This window comes from Mustela nigripes, chromosome 2, assembly GCF_022355385.1.
Source record: "Mustela nigripes isolate SB6536 chromosome 2, MUSNIG.SB6536, whole genome shotgun sequence".
Lineage (NCBI taxonomy): Eukaryota > Metazoa > Chordata > Mammalia > Carnivora > Mustelidae > Mustela > Mustela nigripes.
This window is the reverse complement of record NC_081558.1, coordinates 64555755-64565649: the sequence shown is the minus strand read 5'-3', so window position 1 is coordinate 64565649 and position 9895 is coordinate 64555755. Positions and strand designations below refer to the sequence as shown.

The window sequence follows — 9895 nt, the reverse complement described above, 5'->3', positions numbered from 1 at the left end:
GAGAGCTTACAAGTGCATGCATGAGCATGAGAAGGGGCAGAGGCAGAAGGGGCAGAGGCAGAAGGAGAGGGAGAAAATCCTCAAGTAGACTCCCCACTGAGCAGGGAGCCTGACATGGCACTCCTTCCTAGGACCCTGAGATCATGACCCAAGCTGATATCAAGAGTCATATGCTTAACACACTGAAGTTCTTGAAATATTCCATTTTGTTCTTTTACATAGTCATTAGTCATTGCTAATGGTACTGATTGAGTCCCCCTTCACCCTGCTCAATTTGTACAGTTTCTATATTCAGTCTAGAATAGTGTTTCTTTAGTTTTTTCTTTTCTTTTGTTTCCTTTTTTGAATTTTTTTTTTTTTTTGTCAACTCTCAGAATGAGATCTAATTTGTTCTAGGAAAACTCTGTTAAAAGCAAGATGTTAAGGTTTCTTGTTAGTAGATTACGCATCCACCCATTCAAGAGATGCTTAGGTATAGCCTCTGCCAGAAGGAAAATCAAGTACATTGACCCTCTTCCCATGCAGTCTCAACTGTGTAAACTTATGACACATAACAACTTGGCACAACAATTTCCCTCAAAAGAAAAGTAGGTTTTTTTAAGAACATGACTTAAGATGAAAGAAAGGAAAGAGAATAGAAATACCTTTTTATTAACTTTCCCTTGGATTCATATGGCTGGCAGGAGGGGGGTGGGAAATGCCTGTCAAAATGCTTTTGGAGGGCACTGATGAGTAGAAATCCTCAGAAAATAGATCAACATAAGGATCTTAAATTCTTCTAGCCTCATTTGCTGAACCTTATACAGCAGATTCATTTTTATTCCAGCAAGAGCTGATCCCTAAGGGAGAGAATTACTAATATTTGGAAAATAATTATCTGTTCATGAAGGATCAGTACAATATTATCCTGTTTTTATAGCATTTTCTAGAACTACACATATCATCTGTGTGATATTTTTGATCAATATCTTAGTATATGTGAACACGGATACAGTTGTTGAAATTATGTTCCTATAAAAAGTAGAAGGCATATCCCTTAAAAAATCTGTTTATAATGTCTGTCATTAGGAATGGATGCCAATAAATGAAACTAAAAGGACATGGAAATTTTCATGGCATGGTTTATGCCAGTTATTTATTTGTTGTCTATTCATGGGGCAACTAATTGCAGCTGGTGAAAGTTGATTTTCTCCTCTTCAATTTATTGTGGGATGAGGCGTTCATTGCACCAGATCCATAGTTATTCAGCGTCTACGTTTTAGAAACTGAAATGCTGGATACTGTCAAAATGAGCTTTGGAAATTCCATGCAGGCATGTACAACTATAATTTTGCTTCACATTAATAACAACCTAGCAAAGAATCCCAGAATCAAATGCCTTGCTCTCAGCTGGGGGCAGAAAGCCAGAGTGATATATCTTGGCTGGTGACCTATAATGTTGGAAAAGTAGGCTCTACATTCACTCAGGAAGGGTGGGCGGTATTCCGGAAATGTATCCCCGTTCCTCCAGGATTCCTTTTTTTTTTTTTTTTTTTTTTTTTTTTTTAGTGTGTGCCCCCAAAAAAAAGAAAAAAAAAAAAAAAAAAAGAATTACAGATAATAAAAATAGCACATCTCCAGAACAAACGGGAAATGCAGAGCTTTAATTTCTTCGGATGTCAACTCTGTTCCCTGCCCTGCGCCCTACCCTTCCAGGGTTTCTGCCGCACCGCTGTGATTCTAAATCGGCGCTGGGTGGGCAGCGGTCTGGGCAGTCGCCCGCAGGGAGTGCACTTGGCGCTGCACGCCCGGACTTTTGGTCTTGCTCGAAGCCGAGAATCTCTGAGAGCTCAGAGGCTACGGATTCATTTGGGTGGAGTGAGGTGTTATTATTGTGGGATATTCTCTGCAGAGTTGGCCGGGAGAGTGAGCAGCGAAGGAAGGGAGTGAGCTGGGCTTGGGCAAGTGTCCGCAGGAGTCGGAGGTGCACCCGGGAGAGGTACGCTGGAGGGCTCGGGCATGGGGGGCGGGGAGCGGGGAGGCGGTGGAGAGGGGCAGGGGACAGCGTGCCAGTTTTCCCTCTGATTAATGACGCTCACGTTGCCGCGCGTGTCTCCGGCGCTTTGTCTCCAGCCTCGGGGCTGGCGGAGAGAACTGCCACGGGAATGGATGGCTCTGCGCTCGGGGCGCACCCGGCAGGTGCCCGCTCTCTGACTCTAACAACTCCGGCCGCGCCCAGTGGCAGAGGCCCTGGATTCCCGCAGGCGCCCGGCCCCGGCAGGCTTCCGGGTGTGGCTGTCCAGGGGGCTGGAGGCTGCAGGGACAGATGCGGCCGGGGCTGCGGGGAGGAGCCGGGCGCGTGGGAGGGCAGGGACTGACGGAGGGGCAGGCGGCGGAGGCGGGGAGGCAGGGGCGCGGGACAGAGGGACGGACGGAGGCTGACTGGCTCGGGGTGGGACGACAGAGTGACAGAGCGACGGACAGGTGGGAGCAGTTAGCCTGAGTCGGAGAGAGCAGAACGGTGAGAAGGAGAAGCAGAAGGAGCGAGAGAGAGGGAGAGAAAGGGAGACAGGGAGAGAGGAAGAGGGCGCGAAAGGCAGAGAGAGAGGGGAAGAGCGAGCGAGCGAGCAGCACTCGCGTGCACCCTCCCCTCCAGACGACCTCCGCTGTCCGAAGGAAGCGGCCGGGGCACTGAGTGGGAGCTGGAGAGCGATGCGGGCACAGAAGACGGGAACAGGGACCCTGCATTGCTAGTGGGACCGAGACACGCCGAGGGACAGACAGATCGACACACGCACGGACTGTCAGCGGGCGAGAGTGCAGCTCCGAGAGCAGAGCGCAGGAGAACGAGAATCCAGCGCAGAGCTGCCCTTGCTGAGCGACAGTCAGGCAGACAGACGTGCAGAGGGACAGACTGGCAGACAGGAGGCGGGGGCTCATTCACTTCCCGAAGCCAGCCGAGCAGAGAAGGCGGCGGCGGCGCCCCCTGAGCTCGTCCGGAGCAGCGACAGGCAGCAGGGGCAGCAGGGTCGCCAGCCAAAGCCACCACGGTCGCCGCAGCTGCGCGTGGATCCCAGCCGCCGATTCTGCAGAAAGCTCCTTTTACTAGCAGTTAAATAAATCGACCAAAAACCAAATCAAAACAAAAAAGCCAAGCCAAACCAAACTAATCCAGCCAATTTAATCATTGAGAAACAATATTAATAAAAACCAAAAACTAAACCAAATTAATCAAGGCACCAAGACGCTGGGGGGATACCCACTGTTCGGTCAAGGTAATAATCAAGGTCTTCCGACGTGAACATTGCACGTCTTTTGTGATTTTTTTTTTTTCCTCCTCCTTTCTGCCCTATATCTGTGTTTTCCTTTAGATTTGTTTCTCGTCTGTATTTCTCCTTCATGTTTGTAGAAAACTGTTGATGTTATACATGTATTGTGTTTTTATGTTTCGTCAAAGGAGGGGTAGACTCCCCTCCCCCAGATGAGGCAGACCAAGAAAGCTGGGAGAGAGCTGAGAAGGGCAGTACTTTCCATCAGAGAAGTCTACAGTGATTTATGCAGGTTTCATGGTAGAAAGTTTGGGACCCTGTTATTTCATTTGAAAGAGAACTATCAAGAGGAAAAAAAAAAAAAAAGTTGTAATCAGTTTGTTGTTCTCTCAGGACTCAGGGTCTGGCTCCCAAGGATTTTGGGGGGAAAGGATGTTACCTTTTCTTTTTACATGTTTGAAATCTGTGTTTCATTGCAAATTCTAAACTTAATGTCTTATGTCTGGGGTTGTCGATATGGTGGTAAAATTGAGTTGAATTGATCATGTATTTAGAAAGTTTCTTAGGAAGAGAAATGGACTCAGTTAATGTTTATGCATAGAAATAGAGCTGGAGTGGATGTGGTTGCTGACAGCTGCTCAGATTTAGTATTTGATCACCTCCTTAGGATCCAAGATAAGGACAGAATCCAAGCCTACAAGGAAAAGCAAAGGGGGCATTGAAAGTTACAAAGGGTGGGAAGCTAGTAAGCACAATGCAAGGCTGGTAGAAATCATTTCTTAAGAATGTGTTTAGAGTGCAGATATCCATTTTGATTTTTGATTTTTAAAGGCTATTGGTATGACACTTCAGACTCTCCAAAAATAATGACATTTCCCAAAGTTGAATGAATCTGTACAAGATTTCGTTCAAAGACTGAATAATTCCAAATGATTCCCACCTCCTCCTCACTTATTTTGGAGATGAAAATCACTATGATTGTTTTAAGAAGACAGGAAATCATTTTTCTTTTGGTAAAAGTTAGCAAACCTTTGACTTACACTTTAAAATAAATGCATCTACTCCTTTGATCCTCTGTATTTGTGTCACCATGGGACTTGTATGTCTTAATAGGATTTTAGTTAATGTCATTTTCACAAAAGACAGCCGTTTGGAAGCCAAGAGCTCTAGCTATGTTCTGTTCAAATAGCCAAGTGATCTGCTGTTTTGGTGGTAATTGCTTCTGCAGCCTTCCTAACGGCATCACATGTGAAAAATTATATATGCGCTCACTTCAGGTTATATGGATTTGTATGGTATGTATTTGTGTTTGATCTCGTATTTCCTCTCTTATCACATTCCTTTACTTCTTTTGATCATTTCAACCAACAGAATATTTTTAAATTTTCTGGAGAATGAGTTTAGGATATTCTTGAAGGAATACACAGAAAAGATGCAGAAGGCTAACCTCTTACTGTCCTTGCTTTTCAATACTATTTGTTTGCTTTAAATAATTTGGGTTATAGGCTGTTCTAAAGACATTTAGTTGTTATGCATATATGGCTCCATTTCTTTCGACATGATTTATGTTATTTGATAAATAATAATATAAATCAATTGCTGTAGGTGAACGCCTACTTAACAGAACACTTGGTTGAAGTAAGGCATATTTAAAGGAACTTCTATAGCTTCAGAAATTGACTTTGAGCGTCTCAGTGACTTAATTCCACTACATGCTGATTTCTCCTTTACAGTATTCAACTCAGACGGAGACAGGTTTTTGTGAGCGGTTAGATTTGCAAATTGCTGATCTCCCGGTGACTTTCCCTCTTAGATCCCAGCTGAGTATGGTTACCTTGAGAGCTGTGGCATTAGCCCTGTTAGAGCATGCTCCACTGGGGAGTTCTCTGCTGTCTATTTTTAATGCTATTTAATGAAGGAGCGAGCGCCTCACTCCGCAATAAAAGAAGCATGATGGAAGACAGAGCAGTGCATGGTTTTGGATACTGGAGAAGGATATATGAAAAGGTACAGACTGGCTGTTGGATATGGTAATTTAATTAGTCCTAATGTATTGTACTAACAAATCAGTTGATTTTAGTGAGATAATTACACATGAATAGTCTGCAATGTGTTTTCATAAACCTCTTCAGTAATTCTTAGAAAGAAACTCAATCATTAGAATGCCTTAAAACTTAAAGGAGATACTAACCAAGGAGTTGCTGCACACATACTATTTTTCATACAAGCTGTCAGATTCTTGGATGGTGAGAAGTACAGAAATAATTTCAGATTCCTGAAATACTGTTCTAGTGGACGGTCTGGAGCTTGTAAAATGTTCTGGGCATAAAATGACTAACATCCTTCTAAGATATTATAACCTGAAGCTCTGCCTTGTGAATTTGGGTTTTTCTTTTATAAACTTGGAGTCTGGTTCCAGAATTGTGGCAACCAAGTGAAGCAGGAAGTTTTGGTTGAACTTTAGAAAATTTGAGTTGTTTTCTCTCCTTATTTTGAGATAAGCACAATACATTTATCTCATCGAAGGTTAAGTATTTTTAAAATGTAGGTAGTAGAGTCAGCACTAATAATTTTTGGAACAATATAATGAGTGGGGAATTATCTTAATGTTATAGCATATAAAATATAAGAAGCCATCTGCCTGCAATGTTTGTATAATGCAGAACACCTGTCTGAGGTAGACAGTGAAAATGTTCAATCAGAAAGGTCTCTGTTATTCATTTTCATATTAACAAGATGCTATAATCAGGTTATATCTTTGTTCAAAGCAAAGCTAATTAGACAAATGCCTAAATAGTTTAAAAATTAATAAACATAAGAGAAAGTGAGAAATTTTTATTAAGTGGGGAAGTGAGTTATGTAATTATTGTTAAATAAAGCCATTAAAGCCATGTGCAGAGTTTTTCCTAGGTTTTGCCCATTTCTATGAAGAATAAGCCCCCAAAAATAAACTACTAAGAGAAATGCATTGTAAGAGTTACTCTAATTTGTTGTTGTGTTTTCTACTCTGTCCTTCTAGAAGGGGATAATAATTACACACTGGCTGTAATATTGCCCTTAGTGGTCATGCTATTTGGACCACAATGCTGATACCTGTCTCAAGAATCTCAAGTCAGTGGGCATTCTTATCTGAATTAAATGTAAATGTTGTCCGTGGACCAGGTAATGATAACTTACATGAGTAGAGTATAGAATGAGTCGACCCCTGAAGACACAATGTACAGCATAGACAGAGTGAATATGACTGAAGATTCTCATTAGGATTGGGAGACAGTTTGAAGTCCATAAGGTTGGAAACTGCAAATGAACCGTTTGCATAGAAGTTAATGTAATTCAGATCTGCTTTGCGACAAGGTTAGGAGAGAATGTGGGGCTTAAAAATGATGTGGACAGTGAAAATCATTTCTTCAAATGGTAAGTACTGACATCATTCTAACTGGTACCACACGGTGATAGCGTGTTTAGAAATTTGTGAATTTCTAATCAGAAAAAGAATTGGCTTCCTTAGAAATGCGTTATGTTACCTGGAAAGTTCTGGACACATTTTAAGTCAGTGATGAACTTATAAAATACAGGCTTCCTCTCTTTAGACAAAGGATCTTTATTTCTTAGGGAATCTGTGGTTCCAGAGGCTCTATGTTTCTGCTGACTTTGCTTTCTTTTGTTTATCATCCTAACATTTAAAGTTAAATATGATAAATAATTACAAGCAGTGCTATAAGTAAGTGCTGAAGGACTATTAAAGGTAAAGAATATTAGCAAGATGTATCTGTGACTGCCTTAACTTTTCTCGGGCTATCTTTGCTTCTGAGTGTTAGTTTCCTTTAAGGTACATTTATGTCAAGTTCTAATAAATTGCTTTTTTTAGTGCCTTATCTAAATTAATTTTGCTCATTTTGGATTAAACGTGGCACTACATGTTCACAGGATTTATTACTTTTATTTACATCACATCCATTTCATGGCCCTGAGGATCAGATATAAGCTGAGATACCAAGTATTTAAATTGTATACATAAGTATAATATTCTTGATAAAAAAATAAACGGCTTGGGCTGGAGCTTCAAGTTCATTCAGCAGTGTTTAATGTTCAGTAACCTTGCTGCCTTTTGGTCTCAAAATCTTCTGCGGTCTGGTGATCTTTTCTTAAGGTATAGAATGCCCATGTAACATTTTGCATATACCTTTCTCTAATATTACTGGGACGTTTCTGCACCCCCAGAAATAGCTGCGCAGGTAAACCAAAAAGTGAATTGAAATCATTATACTAGGAAAATGGAGAGCATTTTGAAAAAAACAAAAGGATTGGCTTGAATACAACAAATTGACTCTCTACTTTCAGACTGAATCCTTAGTATTATGTTATGTTCTTCTTTATTAGCTGTCGGCATAGAGCTGAGTGTTGTCAGGTGGAACGGGTGTTAGTCACTATCTATGGCCACAGTAGATCAATATTTTGAATTCCTTCACACACTTTTCCCAAGGAGATGTCTTCTGGCAGTTTTTATACCTCCGCTTAACGTACGGGTCCATGCCAAATATTATATAAGATTTTTCTGAGTTTTATAATCAGATGATGCCTATTAGGATAAAATTGCAGTTTGACTTACTAAAATACTGAAAAATTCGCCCCAAATTCTCTCACTCATGGCACATATTCTTAATAAATGGATGCATTTTTAAAGTAACATACTTTACAATTGCTTCTGTCTAGCACCAGAAAATAATGTCATTTTCTCCAGGTGAAGGGGAGAGGGGACATGCTGGTAATCATCCCTTTTAAGAACAGGCCTCTTAATCACATTCTAACATTTCACATTACTTCAAAATGACACAACAGTTCGTAAATTAGAAATCCACCATGGAGAACACACAAAGTATTGAGATCTCGCTAACAAAAGCCCTTCTGTAAATAATAACATTGGTTTTAAGATAACTGAAAAGAAATATGGTTTTAATTGAGAGGAAAATTTCAGATTTTTAACAAGAAGCAATTACGTCATTTTTTATTTCAAATATTTTGGCCAAGTTTGAGATTTATCTGGCATATTGTGGTTGATGTTTCCACCCAGAATCACGTTGTGTAATGTGTAATCTTTTTTTCTGCAGGGCTGAGACATATTCACAAAGCTTATCTACCAAGATAAACCAGTAATCTCTTCGTGATACCCACACAAGCTAGGAAATAAGTCCTTGTGATAGGGACATCCAAAAGAAGAACTCTGTGAATTCTTAACTAGACTTAGATCAAGAATGCTTAATAATGAATGAGCATTCCCTTACATTTGTATGATCCTACGCTGATTCTCTATCATGCAGTAAATACTTGAGATAAGAACAAGCACCTTCTCTAGGGAAGTGGAAACCAGATGAGCAGCTTTTCTTCTAATCCCTAAGATACAGTATTCACTTTGGAACATTGTTGTCCCTAGAATCATACTTAACAGGGGAAAAAAAAACTCATGTTGACATATTTTGATCTAGTTGCAATTAAGAAGCAACACCTACAATTGAGGTAAATGTTTCAACATATTTAGAGAACAAAATGGGACAACAATTTCAAAAAGTTTTAAGGTCCTAGCAGTCCAAATATACTATCCCTTGACCTGTAAATAAGAAGGCCTAGCATTCTCCATTCCATAACTTGAGTTGCTTTCAGGGGATCTCATTGCTATTGCAGTAACCTGGAAGAATCAAGCTATGGGTCAAAAGAGGATCCAGGAAGGGCATGGAAACTCCCTGGAATTCAGGACTACCCACAATTATTTTATTGTTATTTGTTCATGAACTCAATAGGAAAAATAAGGAGCTATTAAATTGCTTTTGTAGCTTTTGTAAAAAAAAAAAAAGTATAGATTAAAATGCTTCTAGAAACACAAGCTAAAACCCTCACACAAAGTTCTAATATTTTTTGATACGAAAATATCTATCCTCTGCATTGACATATTTTTCTCAGCATTTTGTTTGATAAAATGTGAGTTTGGTGGAAATCCCAGCATTGCTGGCATTTGACTCAATTTAATCACTGTCACTTTTGGACAGAAAATGAGTAGACTCCATGTGAGTATGTGACAGAATCAAGATTTCTGCAGCATTTGCAAGCTTCAAATATTCACTGGTTCTTCACAAAACTATTAAAAAAAAGAGAAAGTGTGTGTGTTAAAAAGAAAAAAAAGAAGAAGAAGAAGAACCTTCAATTAGAAATATGGCATTTTCTTTTCTTCTTTATTTTAAAGAAAGAAGATTAAGGTTTATGGTTAGATGATGACTCTTTAAGCCAACATAACAGACAGTTGAGTTAAAATTTCTATTGAATTCTGCCAGATTAATTAATTGTCATGAACTTGCCACCATACCTATGATTCTTTTCATTTATCTGGCTTACGGGAATGATCAGGTAACACGTTTAAATTACATAGTTTCATATTTGTTTATTTTAAACTTGCTTAGATATGTTGATATTATTGGAATTTTAGGAAACTGCCAAATAACAGGCATAAGCACTAAGATGAATTCATAAATCCCACTGCAGGAAGCCAGCTGGTACTGAAGATTCTTCTTCTTCTCCTTTTTTTTTTTTTTTTTTCCCTACTTAGGTGATGATTTAACTTTGGTCATGGCAGCTAATTTCTTTGTGAAGATTAAAAC

At 39.9% G+C, this 9895-nt stretch overlaps 1 protein-coding gene across 18 annotated transcripts in view; it reads left to right on the top strand.

Annotated features, from left to right (window-relative positions):
- The first annotated feature begins 1668 nt into the window (after positions 1-1668).
- Positions 1669-9895, top strand: part of ARPP21 (cAMP regulated phosphoprotein 21) — a 154751-nt gene continuing 146524 nt past the window's right edge. For 3 of the 18 annotated variants that reach the window (XM_059390611.1, XM_059390608.1, XM_059390606.1), the window contains exon 1: positions 1682-1978. The gene's annotated coding sequence lies outside the window, so the exon portion shown is untranslated. The other 15 variants (XM_059390602.1, XM_059390610.1, XM_059390605.1 and 12 more) reach the window with 10 other exon arrangements.